The sequence below is a fragment of the Bos taurus genome, chromosome X, assembly GCF_002263795.3.
Source record: "Bos taurus isolate L1 Dominette 01449 registration number 42190680 breed Hereford chromosome X, ARS-UCD2.0, whole genome shotgun sequence".
NCBI classification, from domain to species: Eukaryota; Metazoa; Chordata; class Mammalia; order Artiodactyla; family Bovidae; genus Bos; species Bos taurus.
In genome coordinates, this window is record NC_037357.1 from 26,029,140 (window position 1) to 26,053,097 (window position 23,958).

The following is a 23,958-nucleotide window of genomic DNA, read 5'->3' on the forward strand; positions in this document are numbered from 1 at the left end:
AGGCTCCACACCAGAAACTGGGAGAAGGATTAGATCTGCAGATTTCATGGACCACCTGAAGATCCCCAGTGTGTCTTGTGATCTGGGGTTTAGGTTGCCTGACCCCAAGATTGGCACATCAGAGCGTTGGGAAGTAGGAAACACCTTCAGGAGTTCATCTGGTCCAGGCCTCTTGCCTCTGGCTCACTCTTGGTATTGTACATCCTATGGATTTAGACAAATGTATAATGACATGTATCCATCATCATGGTATCATATGAAATAATTTCATTGCCTAAAAATCCCCAGTACTCTGCTTATTCATCTCCCTTCCCCTAAACCCTGGAAACCACTGGTCTTGTTAATTGTCTCTATAATGTTGCCTTTTTAAAAAATACAATAGATGGAATTATGCAGTTTGTAGACTTTTCACATTGTCATCTTTTACTCAGTAATTTTCATTTACTCCATGTCTTTTTAATGGCTTGATAGCTGATATTTATTTTAACATTGAATAATATTCCATTGTATGGATCTGCCACATTTTATTTATCCATTCACCTAATAAAGGATGTCTTGTTTGCCTCCATGTTTTGGCAATTATGAATGAAACTGCTGTAAATACTGTGTGCAGATTTTTGTGCGGGTTTAACCCATTCCAGGTAAATACCAGGGACCATCGATTGCTGGATCATGTGGTAAGAGTACGTTTTATTTTGTAAGAAAACTACCAAAGCTGTCTTCCAAAGAGGCTGTACCATGTTTCATTCCTACCAGCAGTGGAATGATAATTCTTTGCTCTACAATCCTTATCAATGTTTGGTGTTGCCAGTGTTTTGGATTTTGACCCATTCTAAATAGGTGTTCAGTAGCATCTCAGTGTTGTTTTAATTTGCATTTGCCTGAGACATATGATGTGGAACATCCTTTTCCTATGCCTGTTTGTATCTGTATTTCTATCTTTGGTGTGGTGTCTGTTGATATTCTTCATCACTATTTAACATTGTACAAAGGCATTAGTCAATGAAACTAAGTACAAGGGAGAAAAGAAATCAATTTGAGGCATAATAATGGGTAAAGAAGTGAAGCTAAAAAATAAAATAAAATGCTATAATCGTATATCTTTACAATCTCTAAGGAGTCAGTGATAAAACTAATTGAAACAATAAAGCATTCAGTAGAGATAGCAGGATGTAAATTAATGTACAGAAATTATAGTTTTCATATATAATACAATTGCTGGTTAGGAGAAATAATAATAGAAAAACACACCATTTACAATAGCATCAGAAAAAATACTTTCTTAGGAATAAAACGAATCTGAGAAGTGTAAAACTTATATGAAGAAAATGGTAAAACACTCTCGAAAGAAACAAGTAGACCTGGACACATTGAAATATATGCCCTGTTCTTGCATATGAGGAATAGACATCATAAAGATGTCTGTTAGCTCTGCTGATTTTTAAATGTAATGTGATCCTCATAAAACACTTATTTATACTTACATAGAGCTTGGTAGGGCTTCCCAGGTAGTGCTATTAGTAAAGAATCCACCTGCCAATGAAGGAAACACAGATTTGATCCCTGGGTCAGGAAGATCCTCTGGAGAAGCAAATAGCATCCTACTCCAGTCTTCTTGCCAAGAGAAATCCATGGACAGAGGTGTCTGGTGAGCTAGGCTGGCAAGTCCATGGAGTTGCAAAGAGTCAGACACGACTGAATGTCTGAGAACAGCAGAGTTTGGTGAGTTGATATTAAAGACAAGTCATAATCAAATTTTATAGAAAACAGTTATGCAAGTTGAGCTAGGATAACACATAGAAAGGAAAACTACTGCAATGGATTAACCCTATTAGACGTTAAAACATACAGTAAAGTGCCATTTAATAAAACAGAATAGTGCTGATATAAAAAATAGTGTGATGAAATAATTGCCAGAAGGTGACCCAAACACACATGCAAAGTCAATATATATGATTAATATGGCATCTTAAAACACTAGAGGAAAGGTGGATTTAAAAAAAACATAGTGTTGGCAACCTGTGACCCAACACATGCCAAGTACTTACATCAGCACCATTTGCTTCAGCACTGTTCCATTCTAGAACAAGAGTTCTGGTGCTGGGAGGGAGGAGCACACACTCTAAGGGAAGAGAGTCAGCTTGGACTTAAACTCGGGGTTTCTGTCCAGCAACATGGGACTTGCCCCTACTCCCCAATAAGGCGGTGACAGCCACTGAACAGAAGGGAAGCACTGGAGCCCAGTTGGTTCTAGCCCCTCCCCTCCATATCCAGCTCAACCTTCTACCAAGGTGAAAGCTGCCAGCAAACCCTGAGGAAAGATGCGACTTCTATTCATATCAAATCCAGCTCTCCCACCAAAGCCACTGGACAAGTATGGACTGTATAGGGATGTGCCCACACAAGAACACCCTTTCAAGATGCAGTAGACTACTGTTTCTTGTAAATTTCATAGAGAAAGTTAACATAAAGGAGGAGAAGGATGAGTTTGTGTCAATTGAAAAAACAAGATGAAAACCCCTGGGGAAAAAGGCAATAAAACAGAAATAAGCAATTTACCAGATAAAGAATTCAAAACATTAGTAATGTTAACTGAATTAGGGAAAAGACTAGATGAACACAGTGAAAATTTTAACAAGGAACTAGAAAATATTTTTTTAAAAAACTGTCAGAAATGAAGAAAAAATAACTGAAATGAAAACACAATAGAAGGAATTAATAGCAGACTAGGTAATACAGAAGAACACATAAGTAATCTGAAAGATAGAATAATTAAAATCACCCAAATAAGAGCAAAAAACACAAACTTTAAAAAATGAGAATAGTTTAAGGGACCTCAGAGACAACATCAAGCATTTGCATTTTAGGGGTCCCAGAAGCAGAAGAGAGAAAAGGGTTGAAAATGTATCTGACAAAATTATGGCTAGAAACTTCCCAAGCCTGTAGCAGGAAACAGATATGAAAGTCAAAGAAGGTCCCAGACAACATGAACCCAAACAGACCCACACGATACATATCATAATTAACATGGCAAAAGTTAAAGAGAGAATTCCAAAGGAAGCAAGAGATAAGCAAAGAATCATAAACAAGTGAAAAGCCATAAGGCTATCAACTGATTTTTCTGCAGAATTTTGCAGGTCAGAGGGAGTGGCATGATAAATTCAAAGTGCTGACAGAGAAAGAACCTGCAACTAATAAAAATCTAACCAGTCCATATAGAATTGAAAGACAAAAAATAATTTCTCAGGCAAGCAGAAACTAAAAGCATTCATCAATAATAAATCAATCCTAAAAGAAATGTTAAAGATTCTTCCTTAAGTGGAAAGGAAAAGGCTATAGCAAGAAGTGAAAATCTACAAACTATAAATGTTGGAGAGGATGTGATGAAAAGGGAACCCTCCTACATTGTTGGTGGGAATGTAAATTGATACAGCCACTATGGAGAACTGTATGGAGGTTCCAAAAAACCTAGGACTAGAACTACCATATGACCCAACAATCTCACTACTGGGCATATACCCTGAGAAAACCATAAATGAAAGAGATGCATGTACCCTTACACAATTGTTGTTTGTGAATTTTTTTGTGATAGTCACTTTGACTAGTGTGAGATGATACCTAATTGTAGTCCTGATTTGCATTTCTCTAATTAGTAATGTTGAACATCTTTTCATGTGCTTCTTGGCCATCTTTATGTCTTTTTTGGAGAAATGTCTATTTAGATCTTCCGTCCATTTTTTGACTGAGTTGTTTGTTTTCATGATATTAAGCTGCATAAGCTGTTTGTAAATTTCATAGGCTAATCCCTTTTGGTTACATCATTTGCTAGTATTCTCTCCCATTCTGTGGGTTTTATTTTCATTTTGTTTATGGTTTCCTTTGCTGTGAAAAAGTGTTTGAATTTAATTAGTTCCCATTTGTTTATTTTTGTTTTTATTTCCATTACTCTAGGAGAGAGATCAAAAAAGGTATTGCTGCAATTTATGTCAGAGTGTTCTGTCTATGTTTTCCTTGAAGAGTTTTATAGTATCTTGTCTCACATTTAGGTCTTTAACAATTTTAAATTTTATTTTTGTATGTGGTGTTTAAAGAATGTTCTAATTTCACTATTTACATGTAGCTGTCCAGTTTTCCCAATACCATTTATTGAAGAGACTCATTCAATGTCAATGGACTAAATTCAAAGTACATAGAGTGGCTGAATATATGCAACATAAGACCTGTATATATGTTGCTTATAAGAGACTCACTTCAGGCTGAAGCACATACAAAAAGAAAGTGAGGGGATAGAAAGGATATTTCAAACAAGTGGAAATAACAAGGAATATGGGGGTCGCCTATACTGATATCAGAGAAAACAGACTTTAAAACAAGGTTCTAACAGAACGACAATGAAGATCATGATGTAATAATATAGGAATCAATACAAAAGAGATATTGTACTATTAACATGCTGCTACTGCTAAGTCACTTCAGTCGTGTCCTTACTCTGTGTGACCCCATAGACAGCAGCCTCCAGGCTCCCCCATCCCTGGGATCTCCAGGCAAGAACACTGGATGGGGCTGCCATTAAACTGAAAGACATTCATCTAAAATCAGAACAAGACAAGGATGCCCCATAAGAATGAAATTAGAACATTTTCTCTCACACCATATACAAAATAAAATAGATTAAAGATATAAAACGGCTAGGAGAGAACATAGAAAACTTCTTTGACATAAATTTGTAACCAATATTTTTTTGGATCTTTCTTCCTAAGGCGAAAGAATGAGTGAAAATAAAATGAACAGACCTAATTAAACTTAAAAGCTTCTGTACTAGCATTAAGAAACTGTTGACCAAAACAAAAACGACAACATACTGAATGGAGAAATATTTGGAAATGATGTGACTGATAAGGGGTTAATATCCAAAAAATAGGAAGACAATACTGATATGTACAGCTACATTGATGAATCTCCAAAAATGCTGTGTGAAAGAAGCCCAGACACAAAGAGTATGTACTTTATCCTCACTTTTGTGTGACATTCTAGAAGAGAAAAAACCAGGCTATAGCACAATAAAGCAGATTTGTGCTTGCCCGGAGATTGAATTCAATGGGGCATAAGGAACTTCTGGGGTGACGGGGAATTTTCTATACTTTGATAATGCTATCATTTTTATAGGTGTCTACAGTTGACAAACGGAGAAGGCATCGAGCACCCCACTCCAGTACTCTTGCCTGCGAAAATCCCCACGGACAGAGGAGCCTGGTGGGCTGCAGTCCATGGGGGTCGCTAAGAGTCGGACACAACTGAGCGACTTCACTTTCACTTTTCACTTTCATACATTGGAGAAGGAAATGGCAACCCACTCCAGTGTTCTTGCCTGGAGAATCCCAGGGACAGAGGAGCCTAGTGGGCTGCCGTCTATGGGGTCGCACAGAGTTGGACATGATGAAGTGACTTTAGCAGCAGCACAGTTGACAAAACATTGAAATGTACAGTTTCAGTGGGCTTATTATTGGAGATAAATTATTTTACACAAATTAAGAGTGACACATAAGAGTCAGGAAAAAAAAGTCTTTTCATTTTAATTGATCTTATATTACCTAAAAGAAATTTACAGCTTTTTGAAGGGAAGCTGTTCAGCCTCTCCTCACCTATCTTTTCTAAAAGCTGGTCATTTTTAAAAAACACTGAAGCAGTTATGCCCTTAGAGATTTTTTTTTAATGTGCGGATGCTTGTTATAATATCAAATTAGATTTCAGTTGAGAAATAAAGCACTGGAGTCATATGTGACTCAAAAGCTATTTCCTAACACCAAAGGCTACTTCCTAACACCAGAGGTAGTTTTCAATGGTCCGCATGGTGAATTAGTTCCATAGCCCCTATTCATAATGGGAGTTTAACTTCTGTTCTATAGCTGATGAAGCTGAAAATAGGCCTTGTGCTTTGGGGGTTAGTTTCTCATTTGGACTTCATATAAGAAAGCATATTTTCACCATTTTTAAATTAAAAAATAATTAAAAAAACAAAGATATTGCAAGTTCTTGCTTAGTGGAATGCCCAGAACATGCCACTTTTCTTTGAAACTATCTCTGCAGACTCTTTTGATTATTTAAAGAATATATGCTTGGAGAGACTCCTAGAAACACTTTTGTAAGAGATGCACAATACTTATAAAGCATAGGTATTGGCACCAAGGATACAAGCATCCTACTTCTCTCTTCAGACTCACTAATAATCTTTTTTTTTTTTTTTTTTCTTATTGGGTGTAAATATCCAGCAAGAAATTACAGTGAGCATGCTTGCTTTGGGTTACCAGGATTCTAGCTATAAAATTATTTTCATTCTATCTACTGTTTATGTCTCTTGACACTGAAAGAATGACAGTGAATGTCAATCAGCCTCATTCATTGCTTTCTACAGGTGTCCTCTCATTCAGATATTCAGAAATCTTACTGAAGGAAATAAAATACATGCTGGGATTATAAGTAACTCTACCAGAAAAAAATGATGAAACATGTCTTGTGAATAACCTTCATAGGACAACCCTGTGTATTGGATACATTTTCCATTTGAAGCCTCAGATTTTCCTCTAAGACTACCAGAAATCTATTATCATAAAGCAAGGGCATACTTAATAGGATCTAGTACCCTTTCTACTTGTTATAAGGTTTTTCATATCTGTTACATAGTCTGCCCTTCTATAGATATGTGCATGTGTGTGTGCCCAGACATGTGCATGCATGCATTATTACAGATGCAGGTTGCACAAATAATATTCAATCTAAGTTTCTTTGTCCTTTTAGAATTCTTATTACTTAGTGCAGTTCAGGGTTTCTGTAGTTAGAGATTATTGAAAATAAGGAGTTTGTACCAATTTTTGTTGAAATAATGCCGTTTGGTGGCACTAATTCATCTGTGATTAGCTTGTGCTACCTAAAACATAGTAAAGATACTCTTAAAAGAGTAAACATTACACTATGATACAGTAGGTGGTCTACAAATTTAATCATCACTTATTAAGCATCTGTTATGTCAAGTAAAGAGAAACGTGACATGATACATGCTTTCCAAGGGCTAATCAATGAGAGATTTGTTTGAGAATGTATACAATTCAGAGTTTCCAAATATATATATATAATAATAATAGTAATACTGATAATACTTTTTTAGTTTGTCAGATTAAGTGGGGGTCTGCAGGGTGCTCTTCTGTAATGGCCTGAAGAAGCATTTGCGCAGGCACTTTTTGAATATCTGTAGTGACTGAGAATTTGCTAAATCTTAAAATGGGGCTTCCCTGATGGCTCAGCAGCTAAAAAACCCACCTGCAATGTAAGAGACACAAGAGATGTGGGTTTGATCCCTGCATCGTGAAGATCCTGTGGAAGAGGAAATGGTAACCACTCCAGTATTCTTGCCTGGAGAATTCCATGGATGGAGGAGCCTGGTGGGCTATAGTCCACGGGGTCGCAAAGAGTCGGACACAACTGAGCGACTTCACTGGGCACTGAAAGCCATGCTAACTACATATCTTATTTTGTGTTGACAAACAGTGCTGTAAGGGGATATTTTATTCCTTTTCTTTTTTATAATTTTTATTTTTAAATTTCTTTAAAATATGTAATAAGTCATAAGATTAAATATTTTAGATTTATAATGGCCTGGAGAAATAGAAATTCTTGAATGGAAAAAAATTAAGTTTTATAAATTAAAAAACAATTTTGGAATGGAGTTAATGTCAAAATGGGCCTGATGATTTGCTTTTTGAAATAACTCCCCAATCTGTTTCTTTAATTTTTTTTTCTCAATTAAATATATTTTGTCCTAAGTGCTGGTTGAAGTACTATGCAGGTGAGAATGTGGTATAAAGTTCTAATAGCATTAATATTTTCTAATGTCAGCAAGCTATTTATTTTGTTGTTTTTTGCCACTTATCACATGCTATTTTTTTTAACCTTATCAACTATCTGAAAATAAAATCTGTTGCTTTCAAGACAATGTTCTTAAATGCTTTTGGTTTTATTGCAATAGCTTTCATATTGAGTTTGCTTAAGCCATGTATTTTGTATTCAGGCAGATGTTTACAAAATAAATATTCATATTGAGTTTATGTGGCTCATAATTCCATGCATTACAAATTGTTACAGGTGACTCTACAGACCTCATTTTCTTCTCACTTAAAAAATGCACTCGCCTAATAAAGATATACAGTGATTTAAATAACTTTGCACTGTCAATCACTGATAGGAAAGTATAACCTGACCTGCTCTGGATTGATCTCTGGTGGGAAATGCATTTAAAATTGCTATACATGCAACTATTGGTTAGCACAGTCTTTTCCTGGGATGTCATCTGTCATCAGTGTGCATTTTTGCCATTGTTTGTTTGTCTGTTTCTTTGAGAGACTCTCCTGCCCCTTGTCAGGTAAAAACACAATTCAAATTTATATGTATTTTTGCTCTTAGCAGTCTGGTGGGGCCCATCATTTGGAACTGGTAGTTTTAAATCCAAATTAATTATAGGATTATTTGCAAACTTGTGTTATGAGTATTATACAAATTCACAAGATTAAAATTTAATATAGACTAAGAAATATATTGCTTTTATGGGCTGAAATACAGCCTGTTGGGGTAACATCACATCCATTTTTTAGAAGACTGTTTTTTAGAGTAGTTTTATATTAATTTGAGAGGAAGATATAAAGATTCTCCATATACCTCTGGCCATGACACATGCATAACTTCTCTCAACATCCCCCTGTAGTGGTACATTTGTTACAATCAATGAACCTACACAGACACACCACAGTCATTCAAAGTTCACTGTTTACATTAGGGTTCATTCTTGTGCATTCTAGGGGTTTGGAGAAATGTATAATGACATATAACCTTCATTACAGTATCATATGCTGCCTTCAAAATCCTGTGTGCTCTGCCTACTTATCCCTTCCTACCCCATAACCCTTGGCAACCACTGATCTTTTCCTGGCCTTATAATCTTGCCTTTTCAAGAATGTCATAGTTGGATTCATACATTAGCTTTTGCAGATTGCTTCTTTCTTTTTTTGAGTTAATATTTACTTTATTGCTGAAAAATGCTCACCAACAGCGGGCTGTCAGCGAGTTGCAATCTTTTTGCAATAGTCACATCAAAGACCATTGATAACCATGAAAAAAGTCATCAAAATGAAAAACTTAAAGTATTGTCAGAATTCCCAAAATGTGACCCAGAGACACAAAGTTAGCAAATGCTGTTAGAAAATGGTGCCAGTAGAGTTGCTTGATGTAGGGGTGCCACAAATGTTCAATTTGTTAAAAAACACAGTGTCTGTGAAGCACCATAAAGCAAGGTGGCCTGTAATTAATGCTACTATGTGTTGTGGGGGGTTTTGTGTCTTACACTTGTTTTCATAGCTAAAAAGCAAAATTCTTTCTCAATGCTCTTGTCAAACAGATCTCATTAAACTGACATGGTTGTGTTTCTTAAGTTTGTTTTTTCCTTCTGAGATCTCTTCACAAGCATGGGCCCAAAAAGTCACTCATTTTTGGTGAGTCTCTTCAAAAACTTGTACATCTTGAGATGATTTTCAAACATATATTCTGACTTGACCCCGCTTGGCACTCATGATGTCTCTCATTATCAGCATCAAACACCATTGTCCTACACATGATTCCTCAACATTGATAAAAACTCTACCATGGAATATAATTGCCCACTTTGTTGATCACTAAGCATTTTTTATTTATTCCTACTTTGCATCATCTCTACTGGGTTTTCTTCTCTCTATAAATAGGTTTTGTTCTTCACTAGCTCTTTAAAACGGAGAAGGCAATGGCACCCCACTCCAGTACTCTTGCCTGGAAAATCCCATGGATGGAGGAGCCTGGTAGGCTGTAGTCCATGGGGTCACCAAGAGTCGGGCATGACTGAGCAACTTCACTTTCACTTTTCATTTTCATGCATTGGAGAAGGAAATGGCAACCCACTCCAGTATTCTTGCCTGGAGAATCCCAGGGACAGAGGAGCCTGGTGGGCTGCTGTCTATGTGGTCACACAGAGTCAGACACGACTGAAGCGACTTAGCAGCAGCAGCAGCAACAGGATGCCAGGTGATGCTGGTACTACTGCTGATCTGGGACCTCACTTGGAGACTCAGGCCTTTACCAGCAGGCCTGATGCAGTGCGCTGCTGGCCAGTTGTCTCAACTCAGTTCAGTTCAGTCTCTCAGTCATATCTGACTCTCTACGACTCCATGGACTGCAGCACACCAGGCTTCCCTGTCCATCACCCCCTCCTGGAGCTTACTCAAACTCATGTCCGTTGGGTCGGTGATGCCATCCAACCATCTCATCCTCTGTCGTTCCCTTTTTCTCCCGCCTTCAATCTTTCCTAGCATCAGGGTGTTTTCAGTGAGTCAGTTTTTCACATCAAGTGGCAAAGCATGGAGTTTCAGCTTCAGCATCAGTCCTTCCAATGAATATTCAGGACTGATTTCCTTTATGATGGACTGATTTGATTTCTTTGCAGTCCAAGGAACTCTCAAGAGTCTTCTCCAACAGCACAGTTCAAAAGCATCAATTCTTTGGAGCTCAGTTTTCTTTATAGTCCAACCCACAGCTGGAGAAACTTAATTCATGCCTTTTTATTCTGCTCCACACACATAGGGAGGAATGCAGGCCCTTCATTGGTTCAGTAGGGCAGTGTAACTTTACAACAAATTTGATGTGGGTAGCAGAGCTGAGGCCTTGATGAGTTTTCCAGCTCCCATAGATTCCTCATCCCTTCCTGGATTCCTTGCTGGACACACTGTTTCCTCTGGAACTAGGACACTTGGATTTTCCCTGCTTGGATCCTTCTGGAAGCTAAAGATGAACACGTCTGGGAATCCATCTGGTTGTCTTCTGGACATGCGTGACCCTGTGCTCACTCTGGCATTTTTTGTTTGCCTGTGCTCATTTCATTCCATAGCTTGTTGTTAAGACTTTGCAGTTTGCCTTTTCTGTGCCAGTGAGTCTAGCGTCCTTGGTCAGACATTCCAGGGCCAGACTTGAAGTCCACCAGGCTACCTTCTCTGCTTTTCAAACATGGATTATTTATTCAGTCAAACAATGTTGTTGCTATGACTGCTACCCACTCTTCCCCTCTCTTGTTTACTATACAAGTTTCCAGACCCCTCAACCCCAGCTCTATCTCCCTCATGCTCTGAGACTCATTGCTGCCTTGGTATTTTTCCTCTCTGAATGATTACTTTTCTGGTAAGATCATGCATCTCAGCTGGAAGTTTCTAACGCCACCTACATGTATGACTTGGATCCAGGTAAGTCAGCTATATTTTTTTCCTGTTTAAACCTGTGTTGATGAGGTCTATGAGCTTGTTATGTCAAGTGTAGCCTGAAGACCACTGGCTTTCAGTGTGTTAGGGGAGCTTGTTGGAAATGCAGAGCCTCAGCCCCACCTCAGATGGACTGAGTTACAATCCGTGTGTCACAAGACTGCAGCTGACTTTCATGCACATTTTAAAGAACTGATGTATGGTGTAGTGCCTATAGGCTGAACCACCGGAGACTAATTGTAACTCAGCATTACCAATCACTACTGTCCCTACCCCTTTATCACCACTGATGTAATTTTACAAAACTGGCGGGGGCGGGGGGGTGGGGGAGGAGCCAAGATGGCGGAGGAGTAGGACGGGGAGAACACTTTCTCCTCCACAAATTCATCAAAAGAGCATTTAAACGTCGAGTAAATTCCACAAAACAACTTCTGAATGCCGGCAGAGGACATCAGGCACCCAGAAAAGCAACCCAACTCTTCGAAAGGAGGTAGGAAAAAATATTAAAAACAAAAAAAAAGAGACAAAAGAGGGAAGGACAGAGTTCCATCCCAGGAAGGGAATCTTAAAAAGAGAGAAGTTTCCAAACACCAGGAAACCTTCTCACTGCCGAATCTGTGCCGAGCTTTGGAAGCACAGAGGGCAACATAACAGGGAGAAAAAATAAATAAACAATTAAAACTCGAAGATTGCGAGCCCTACGGTAACTCCCCCAGCGGAGAAGGAGCGCAGATGCCTGCATCCACCATTAGCAAGCCGGGGCTGGGCAGGGAGGCGCGGCATGGGCTGCATCGCTGAGAGTAAGAATCTGGCCTGAATACCCTGAGCGCTATCTGAGCGAAATAATTTGGGCTAGCAAACCAGACTGTGGGATATCTACCATGCAAAAAGCCAGCCCTAACCTAAGACCGCCAGGCCCGCGCACGGAACAAAGGACTGAACAGAGATAGCCGGCTGCAGACCTTCCCCCTCTGGTGACAGGCAGCCAGAGCCGGAAGGGGGCAATCGCAGCCCCAGAGAGACATTATCTATAAAACTGTAAGCAGGCTTCTTTGCTAACTAAAACTTCTTGGGGGTCTGGACGGTCAACATCTGCCTGAGAAGGTGCGCCGGTTTTTACACCCAGATAACCGAGTGGCGGGGAGGCGATAAGTCGCAGCATTGGCGCTCGCCAAACACCTCATCACCTGAGCTGCTCGACCTGGGAAGAGCACAAAACGCAGGCCCAAGTGAGTCTGCGCCTCTGAGGACTACCGGAGTGCCTGAACCTGAGCGGCTTGGACCTGGGAGGTGCATGAAGCCCAGGGCCGGCCTCGGATTGTTCCCGGCAGAACAACCTAGAGTCCGAGCAGTGTGGACAGGGAGGCTACACGCCCCGTGAGTGGGGGCAGACCCAGGGTGGCTGAGGCACTGCGAGCCCACGCCAGTGTTATTTGTTTGCAGCATCCCTCCCTCCCTCCCCACAGCGCGACTGAACAAGTAAGCCTAAAAAAAAAAAAAGTGTCCTCCACCGTGCCCTTTGTGTCAGGGCGGAAACCAGATACTGAAGAGACTAGCAAACAGAAGAAGATATAACAGAGGGAAACGCCTTGGAAGCTACAGGCAATAGATCAAAACCCTGTGGTTACTACGGACTACATAGGAAGGGGCCTATAGATCTTGAGAAATATAAGTCTGACCAAGGAACTAGCCAAAAATGAACTGAACCCACAACACCCACAAAAAAACCAAGAAAGTCCTAGATATATTTTTATTATTTTTACGATCATTCTTTCTTTTTTTTTTAATTAAAAAAATTGTTTTTAAGTCCTCTATTGTTCCTTTAATTTTCACTTTTATAACCTATTACTTTGCAAAAAAAAAAAGACCCTATTTTTTTCTTCTTCAGCAAACTTCATATATATATATATTTTATAATTTTTTGACCTTGTTTTTTTTGTTTGTTTTTTTGTTTTTGTTTTTTTCTTCTTTTCTTTAACATTGTATTTTTGAAATTCCAAACTCTACTCTAGATTTTTAATTTTCGCTTTTTGGTATATATTATCAATTTTGTACCTATAGTTTTTTTTTATATAATTTCTGTGACTTTTTTTTTTCTTTTCTTCTTTTCTTCTTCTCTGTTTCTTTCTCTTCTTCTTTTATATAACATTGTATATCTGAAATTCCAAACTCTACTCTAGATTTTTAATTTATGCTTTTTGGTATTTGATACCAATTTTGTACCTGTATTTTCTTTATAATTTTTGTGACATTGTTTGTATTTGTTTGTTTGTTTTCTCCCTTTATTTTTCTTCTTCTTCTTTTTTTTTTAACATTGTATTTTTGAAATTCCAAACTCTACTCTAGATTTTTAATTTTTGCTTTCTGGTATTAGTTATCAATTTTGTACCTGTACTTTCTTTATAATTTTCACGACCTTGTTTGTTTTTGTGTGTTCGTTTTTTCTCTCTTTCTTTTCCTTCTTCTTTTCTTTAACATCGTATTTTTGAAATTCCAAACTCTACTCTAGATTTTTAATTTTTGCTTTCTGGTATTAGTTATCAATTTTGTACCTGTACTTTCTTTATAATTTTCACGACCTTGTTTGTTTTTGTGTGTTCGTTTTTTCTCTCTTTCTTTTCCTTCTTCTTTTCTTTAACATCGTATTTTTGAAATTCCAAACTCTACTCTAGATTTTTAATTTTTGCTTTCTGGTATTAGTTATCAATTTTGTACCTGTACTTTCTTTATAATTTTCACGACCTTGTTTGTTTTTGTTTGTTCGTTTTTTCTCTCTTTCTTTTCCTTCTTCTTTTCTTTAACATCGTATTTTTGAAATTCCAAACTCTACTCTAGATTTTTAATTTTTGCTTTTATGTATTTGTTACCAATTTTGTCCCTTTAAGGACCCAATCTTCAGGACCCATTTTTCACTAGGGAGTGAGATCACTGGCTTGACTGCTCTCTCTCCCTTTGGACTCTCCTTTTTCTCCACCAGGTCGCCTGTGTCTCCTCCCTAACCCCTCTCTACTCTACCCAACTCTGTGAATTTCTGTGTGTTCCAGAAGGTGGGGAACACTTAGGGAACTGATTACTGGCTGGATCTGTCTCCCTCCTTTTCATTCCCCCCTTTTATCCTTCTGGCCACCTCTGTCACCTTCCTCCTTCTTCTCTTGTCTGTATAACTCCGTGAACATCTCTGAGTGGTCCAGTTGTGGAGTGCACATAAGGAAGTGACTACTGGCTAGCCCACTCTCTCCACTATTGATTCACCTCATCTCATTTGGGTCACCTCTAACTCCCTCCTCCCTCTTCTCTTCTCCATGTAACCCTGTGAACCTCTCTGAGTGACCCTCACTGTAGAGAAACTTTTCATCTTTAATGTAGATGTTTTATCAATGGTGCTGTATAGAAGGAGAAGTTTTGAAACTACTGTAAAAATAAGACCGATAACCGGAAGCAGGAGACTTAAGTCCAAACCCTGACTCCAGGGAACTCCTGACTCCAAGGAACATTAATTGACAGGAGCTCATCAAATGCCTCCATACCGACACTGAAAACCAAGCACCACACAAGGGCCAATAAGTTCCAGGGCAAGACATACCAAGCAAATTCTCCAGCAACAAAGGAACACAGCCCTGAGCTTCAAGATACAGGCTGCCCAAAGTCACCCCAAAACTATAGACATCTCATAACTCATTACTGGACATTTCATTGCACTCCAGAGAGAAGAAATACAGCTCCACCCACCAGAACGCCAACACAAGCTTCCCTAACCAGGAAACCTTGACAAGCTACCTGTACAAACCCACACACAGTGAGGAAACGCCACAATAAAGAGAACTCCACAAACTGCCAGAATACAGAAAGGACACCCCAAACTCAGCAATTTAAACAAAATGAAAGAGACAGAGGAATACTCAGCAGATTAAAGGAACAGGATAAATGCCCACCAAACCAAACAAAAGAGGAAGAGATAGGGAATCTACCTGATAAAGAATTCCGAATAATGATAGTGAAATTGATCCAAAATCTTGAAACTAAAATGGAATCACAGATAAATAGCCTGGAGACAAGGATTGAGTAGATGCAAGAAAAGTTTAACAAGGACCTAGAAGAAATAAAAAGAGTCAAATATATAATGAATAATGCAATAAATGAAATTAAAAACACTCTGGAGGCAACAAATAGTAGAATAACAGAGGCAGAAGACAGGATTAGTGAATTAGAAGATAGAATGGTAGAAATAAATGAATCAGAGAGGATAAAAGAAAAACGAATTAAAAGAAATTGAGGACAATCTCAGAGACCTCCAGGACAATATTAAACGCTACAACATTCGAATCATAGGGGTTCCAGAAGAAAGAAGATGAAAAGAAAGACCATGAGAAAATACTTGAGGAGATAATAGTGGAAAACTTCCCTAAAATGGGGAAGGAAATAATCACCCAAGTCCAAGAAACCCAGAGAGTCCCAAACAGGATAAACCCAAGGAGAAACACCCCAAGACACATATTAATCAAGTTAACAAAGATCAAACACAAAGAACAAATATTAAAAGCAGCAAGGGAAAAACAACAAATAACACACAAGGGAATTCCCATAAGGATAACAGCTGATCTTTCAATAGAACTCTTCAAGCCAGGAGGGAATGGCAAGACATACTTAAAATGATTGAAAGAAAATAACCTACAGCCCAGATTATTGTACCCAGCAAGGATCTCATTCAAGTATGACAGGAGAAATCAAAAGCTTTTCAGACAAGCAAAAGCTGAGAGAATTCTGCACCACCAAACCAGCTCTCCAACAAATACTAAAGGAATATTCTCTAGACAGGAAACACAAAAACGGTGTATAAACTCGAACCAAAACAATAAAGTAAATGGCAACGGGATCATACTTATCAGTAATTACCTTAAACGTAAATGGTTGAATGCCCCAACCAAAAGACAAAGACTGGCTGAATGGATACAAAAACAAGACCCCTACATATGTTGTCTACAAGAGACCCACCTCAAAACAGGGACACATACAGACTGAAAGTGAAGGGCTGGAAAAAGATTCCATGCAAATTAGGGACCAAAAGAAAGCAGGAGTAGCAATACTCATATCAGATAAAATAGACTTTAAAACAAAGGCTTGTGAAAAGAGAAAGGAAGGTCACTACATAATGATCAAGGATCAATCCAAGAAGAGATATAACAATTATAAATATATATGCACCCAACACGGTGAGCACCACAGTACTAAGACTAATGCTAACAAGTATGAAGGAGAAATTAACAATAACACAATAATAGTGGGAGACTTTAATACCCCACTTACACTATGGATAGATCAACTAAACAGAAATTAACAAGGAAACACAAACTTTAAACGATACAATAGGACCATGTTAAACCTAATTGGATATCTATAGGACATTTCATTCCCAAAACAATTAATTCACCTTTTTCTTAAAGCGCACATGGAACCTTCTCCAGGATAGATCACATCCTGGGCCATAAAGCTAGCCTTGGTAAATTCAAAAAAATAGAAATCATTCCCAAGCATTTTTCTGACCACAATGCAGTAAGATTAGATCTCAATTTACAGGAGAAAAACTATTAAAAATTCCAACATATGAGGCTGAACAACACGCTGCTGAATAACCAACAAATCACAGAAGAAATCAAAAAAGAAATCAAAATTTGCATAGAAACGAATGAAAATGAAAACACAACAACCCAAAACCTGTGGGACACGGTAAAAGCAGTCCTAAGGGGAAAGTTCATAGCAATACAGGCACACCTCAAGAAATAAGAAAAGAGTCAAATAAATAACCTAACTCTACACCTAAAGCAACTAGAAAAGGAAGAAGTGAAGAACCCCAGGGTTAGTAGAAGGAAAGAAATCTTAAAAATTAGAGCAGAAATAAATGCAAAAGAAACAAAAGAGACCATAGCAAAAATCAACAAAACCAAAAGCTGGTTCTTTGAAAGGATAAATAAAATTGACAAACCATTAGCCAGACTCATCAAGAAACGAAGGGAGAAAAATCAAATCACTAAAATTAGAAATGAAAATGGAAAGACCACAACAGACAACACAGAAATACAAAGGATCATAAGAGACTACTATCAACAATTATATGCCAATAAAATGGACAACGTGGAAGAAATGGACAAATTCTTAGAAAAGTACAACTTTCCAAAACTCGACCAGGAAGAAATAGAAAATCTTAACAGACCCATCACAAGTACGGAAATTGAAACTGTAATCAAAAATCTTCCAGCAAACAAAAGCCCAGGTCCAGACGGCTTCACAGCTGAATTCTACCAAAAATTTAGAGAAGAGCTAACACCTATCCTGCTCAAACTCTTCCAGAAAATTGCAGAGGAAGGTAAACTTCCAAACTCATTCTATGAGGCCACCATCACCCTAATACCAAAACCTGACAAAGATGCCACAAAAAAAGAAAACTACAGGCCAATATCCCTGATGAACATAGAGGCAAAAATCCTTAACAAAATTCTAGCAATCAGAATCCAACAACATATTAAAAAGATCATACACCATGACCAAGTGGGCTTTATCCCAGGGATGCAAGGATTCTTCAATATCCACAAATCAATCAATGTAATACACCACATTAACAAATTGAAAAACAAAAACCATCTGATTATCTCAATAGATGCAGAGAAAGCCTTTGACAAAATTCAACATCCATTTATGATAAAAACTCTCCAGAAAGCAGGAATAGAAGGAACATACCTCAACATAATAAAAGCTATATATGACAAACCCACAGCAAACATTATCCTCAATGGTGAAAAATTGAAAGCATTTCCTCTAAAGACAGGAACAAGACAAGGGTGCCCACTTTCACCATTACTATTCAACATAGTTTTGGAAGTTTTGGCCACAGCAATCAGAGCAGAAAAAGAAATAAAAGGAATCCAAATTGGAAAAGAAGAAGTAAAACTCTTACTGTTTGCAGATGACATGATCCTCTACATAGAAAACCCTAAAGACTCCACCAGAAAATTACTAGAACTAATCAATGACTATAGTAAAGTTGCAGGATATAAAATCAACACACAGAAATCCCTTGCATTCCTATACACTAATAATGAGAAAACAGAGAGAGAAATTAAGGAAACAATTCCATTCACCATTGCAATGGAAAGAACAAAATACTTAGGAATATATCTACCTAAAGACACTAAAGACCTATACATAGAAAACTATAAAACACTGATGAAAGACATCAAAGAGGACACTAATAGATGGAGAAATATACCATGTGAATGGATTGGAAGAATAAATATAGTGAAAATGAGTATACTACCCAAAGCAATTTATAGATTCAATGCAATCCCTATCAAGCTACCAACTGTATTCTTCACAGAGCTAGAACAAATAATCTCACAATTTGTATGGAAATACAAAAAACCTCGAATAGCCAAAGGGATCTGGAGAAAGAAGAATGGAACTGGAGGAATCAACCTACCTGACTTCAGGCCCTACTACAAAGCCACAGTTATCAAGACAGTATGGTACTGGCACAAAGACAGAAATATAGAACAATGGAAAAAAATAGAAAGCCCAGAGATAAATCCACGCATATATGGACACCTTATCTTTGACAAAGGAGGCAAGAATATACAATGGATTAAAGACAATCTCTTTAACAAGTGGTGCTGGGAAATCTGGTCAACCACTTGTAAAAGAAGGAAACTAGAACACTTTCTAACACCATACACAAAAATAAACTCAAAATGGATTAAAGATCTCAACGTAAGACCAGAAACTACAAAACTCCTAGAGGATAACATAGGCAAAACACTCTCTGACATACATCACAGCAGGATCCTCTATGACCCACCTCCCAGAATATTGGAAATAAAAGCAAAAATAAACAAATGGAACCTAATTAACCTTAAAAGCTTCTGCACATCAAAGGAAACTATAAGCAAGGTGAAAAGACAGCCTTCAGAATGGGAGAAAATAATAGCAAATGAAGCAACTGACAAACAACTAATCTCAAAAATATACAAGCAACTCCTACAGCTCAACTCCAGAAAAATAAATGACCCAATCAAAAAATGGGCCAAAGAACTAAATAGACATTTCTCCAAAGAAGACATACAGATGGCTAACAAACACAGGAAGAGATGCTCAACATCACTCATTATCAGAGAAATGCAAATCAAGACCACTATGAGGTACCATTTCACACCAGTCAGAATGGCTGTGATCCAAAAGTCTACAAATAATAAATGCTGGAGAGGGTGTGGAGAAAAGGGAACCCTCTTACACTGTTGGTGGGAATGCAAACTAGTACAGCCACTATGGAGAACAGTGTGGAGATTCCTTAAAAAACTGGAAACAGAACTGCCTTATGATCCAGCAATCCCACTGCTGGGCATACACACTGAGGAAACCAGAAGGGAAAGAGACACGTGTACCCCAATGTTCATCGCAGCACTGTTTATAATAGCCAGGACATGGAAGCAACCTAGATGTCCATCAGCAGATGAATGGATAAGAAAGCAGTGGTACATATACACAATGGAGTATTACTCAGCCATTAAAAAGAATACATTTGAATCAGTTCTAATGAGGTGGATGAAACTGGAGCCTATTCTACAGAGTGAAGTAAGCCAGAAAGAAAAACACCAATACAGTATTCTAACGCATATATATGGAATTTAGAAAGATTGCAACAATAACTCTGTGTACGAGACAGCAAAAGAGACACTGATGTATAGAACAGGCTTATGGACTCTGTGGGAGAGGGAGAGGGTGGGAAGATTTGGGAGACTGGCATTGAAACATATATCATGTATGAAATATCATGTATGAAATGAGTTGCCAGTCCAGGTTCGATGCATGATACTGGATGCTTGGGGCTACTGCACTGGGACAACCCAGAGGGATGGTATGGGGAGGGAGGAGGGAGGAGGGTTCAGGATGGGGAACACATGTATACCTGTGGCGGATTCATTTTGATATTTGGCAAAACTAATACAATTATGTAAAGTTTAAAAATAAAATAAAATAAAAAAGTAAAAAAAAAAAATTTACATAACTGTGCTGGTAAGTTTTCTGCTGATAATGTGACTTTTGACCAACAACCCATGATTCTGCAGGAACCTGAAATCGGTCTGTGTGTTTCCATTGGTTGTTTCTTGAAATATCTTTTGCAGGTGCTGCTGCTGCTAAGTCACTTCAGTTGTGTCCGAAACTGTGCGACCCCATAGACGGCAGCCCACCAGGCCTCGCCATCCCTGGGATTCTGCAGGCAAGACACTGGGAGTGGGTTGCCAATTTCCTTCTCCAATGCATGAAAGTGAAAAGTGAAAGTGAAGTGCTCAGTCATTTCTGACTCTTAGCGATCCCATGGTCTGCAGCCTACCAAGCTCCTCCGTCCATGGGATTTCCAGGCAAGAGTACTGGAGTGGGTGCCACTGCCTTCTCTGTCTTGCATGCTAAGTGCTTCAATTGTGTCCAACTCTTGTGATCCTACAGACTGTAGCGTGCCAGGGTCCTCTGTCCATGGGATTTCCTAGGTAAGAATACTGGAGTGGATTGTCATACCTTCCTCCAGAGGATCCTTCCTGATGTAGGAACTGAACCTGCATCTTTTATGTCTCCTGCATTGGCAGGTGGGTTTTTACTGTCTCAGGCCCCTGGGAAGGATAATCACTTACACAAGGCCTTTCAATTATGTCAGCATACTAAAGGAATATTTCTCCACGCTTTTAGCCATGATCTGATGTGGGCTTGGGTGACAAGTAGCCTGTGGGTCCAGGGTGGATGAGTTGAACCATTTAGGTTCTACAATAAATTTAGGTGCTTAATGTAATGCTGGTCCACAAGACATGCTATCCAACATCTCTCATTAGCCTTTCTATGGAGAAGGTGTAGAAATAGATCAGCCTGGGCGAAACCCCGGAGCTTCTGAGTGAGTGGAGTCAAAACCTGAGTAGCTACAGAAACTCCTGCCTCTATTCTGTTTTTAAAAAATTGATATATAATTGCCTGATAACATTGTGTAATTTAAGGTATACAATGTATTGATTTCATACATTTATATATTGCCATGTGATTACCACTGCAGCATTGGCTAATAACTGTCACATTACATAGTTATAATTCATTTTTGTGGTGAGAACATTAACATCTAATCTCAGCAGTTTTGAAGCATGTAACACAGTACTGTTGAGTATGATCACAGTGCTGTATGTTAGATCTCCAGAACTTATGCATCTTCTAGTTGCAAGTTGTTCCCTGTGACCAACATCTCCACTTCATTGTGATGCCTGGATTTTCAGGGTAATATAACAGTTGAGTAGTATTCTACTTGTGTGCATTCCATGTGAATAATCTACTAATTTAGACATGTCCTGTTAGAAATAAATTGATTAAATAGTCAGATAACTGTTTTTTTTTTTTCTTAGAAGCAATTTGGCTGGAAATAATTGAATAATCACAAACCAGGGCATGTAACTTATGTATACATATAATGCAACTCATTTTGGCTTTTCAAAACTTCCACATCTGCATAGAGCAAATGGACAGAGCTATTCATTTCTAGAATATTCAGTATAATTCAGTAATTTGAAAGCCAAACTCAAGTTATATAATATTGCCACTGTCTATTTCATAGCTTAATTATTTGAGGTAAACCCTCAGCCCTTAGTGGTTTACTTTCCCTCCCTTTGTCTGACTTTCTCCCTCCTGTGATCCACGTTGCTAAGTAGTGGTGGTAGGAGGTGCTTATGCATTATTCTGATGTTGTAGCAGTAGTGTTTGGTCAGTAATGACTACAGCTTTTTTCTCATGCCTCTCAATCTTTGGCAGCAGCAGCTCCCCAAGGACAATGCCCGATGCATACTAAGAGTTTATTGAGAGTCCACTGGTTAAATCAAAAGCAAGATTTTTAAAATCACACTGTTAAATCCAAAACTTGTTCACATGAATTTCTTACAGACTAGGCAATTTCAGAATCATCCTATAGCATCTTTCTAGAACAGGGTCTTATAAACAATATTGTTTGTGGTGGATAGATTTTAATTATTCTCTAAAATGCCCATAAAGTATTGTGCAGGTATTGCTTCATTTTGTTTGGAAGTTAGGATGTAAATATTAGGGGTAGAGAGGTTTAAATCAACACAGTTTATCCATGTACATTCACCAGATTTGTTTTATGTCTGCAATTTGTATATCTAAGCTTCACTAGGCTGTGAATATAAAAGAGGTCACACTGGCTTTCTTTTCTTATTAAAATTTAATGCTTAATTTACAAGAGCTCAATCCTCTACTGACTCCAAGGGGAAGAATCCCCCAAAGAAAGGACAGCTTATTGTTTATGTGAACTACAAAGAAATATCATGCATATGTTCACAACTTATCTGCAGTGTTCTTCCTTTCATGTTCTCATGCCTCTTAGCCAGTGGCTACTATTTTGGGACATCATCTCAAGAAACTCAGTACTGCCAGAATCATAGTGTCTTTCTAGAGACGTCAACTATACCAAAAGTGTTTTATCTCAGAGTTCACAAGAAGTCTGAGTGGTGCTTGATTCTCTGCACAGCTGGGAAGAATTGCCCTTACCATGTCATTTTGTCACCTGGGTCCTGAAATGACACTGTTTAAGTCCAGAATTTCACAGATAAACTCAGGAATGTTGTCCCTTTAATTCCTTCAAACTTACTTATCACAATGCTATGTAATCAAACAAGAACAATTAACATTTTCATTTCTGATCTCCATCAATATTCATCTATTTGAGTAAAACCATAAAGGATATACTTGCCATAGGCATTCACAGAATGAATGCCTACTGTCTCTAGATATATTAATGAGAAGTATGATGGGCTTTATTTCCAGAATTCAAGTTGTATTCAACCTAAGTTGAATACAGTTAATTTTGGTTAAAATTCCTTTTTTTTTTCCTTGAATGACTTAAATAACCATTTCAACTTCCCACTAAACTGTTCAGAAATAGAGTATGTTTTTTAAAATAATAATAATAAATATATCATAAACATGTAATAAATAACAGCACACCAGTATGTAAGCCAAAGAAGAAAAAGATCTGTTTTTTATTTAGTGGTATTTATACTTTTTAAAGGAAGTCAAACATAAAAGAGAACAATAATGCAGTTCCATTTACTAACTGCCAAGTGGAAAATAAATAGAATATTAGAGACATGGGGGAGGTACTGAATAATTAACAATATTCATAATTCTTCTTTCTCAATTAAAGTTGTAATTATTTTTCATTCATAAAACACTATGGAAAAATATAACAATATAATATGCAATCAGTTTCTTCATCAGAGGAATATATATTTACTGAAATACTGAGATAAGCAAAAAAGAAACACTTTCCCTCATTAACAATTAGAACTTCTGTACAATAACGTTAGTGTCATTAATATCTAGTTCCTAATTTGTGTGCTTAGCTTGCCTTAACCATTTTGTATTTTTGTATTTTGTAAATTTATTTCTAGAGCATGAATTTTTAAACTTGATGGCACATTGGAATCACATGGGAAAGCAATAAAGAAATAACTGCTGTCCTGGTCTCACACCTAAAGTTTCTCATTGGATTGTGATGTGATGTGATGGATTGTATATGATGTGGCCTGGGAGATTCCAGTGCATA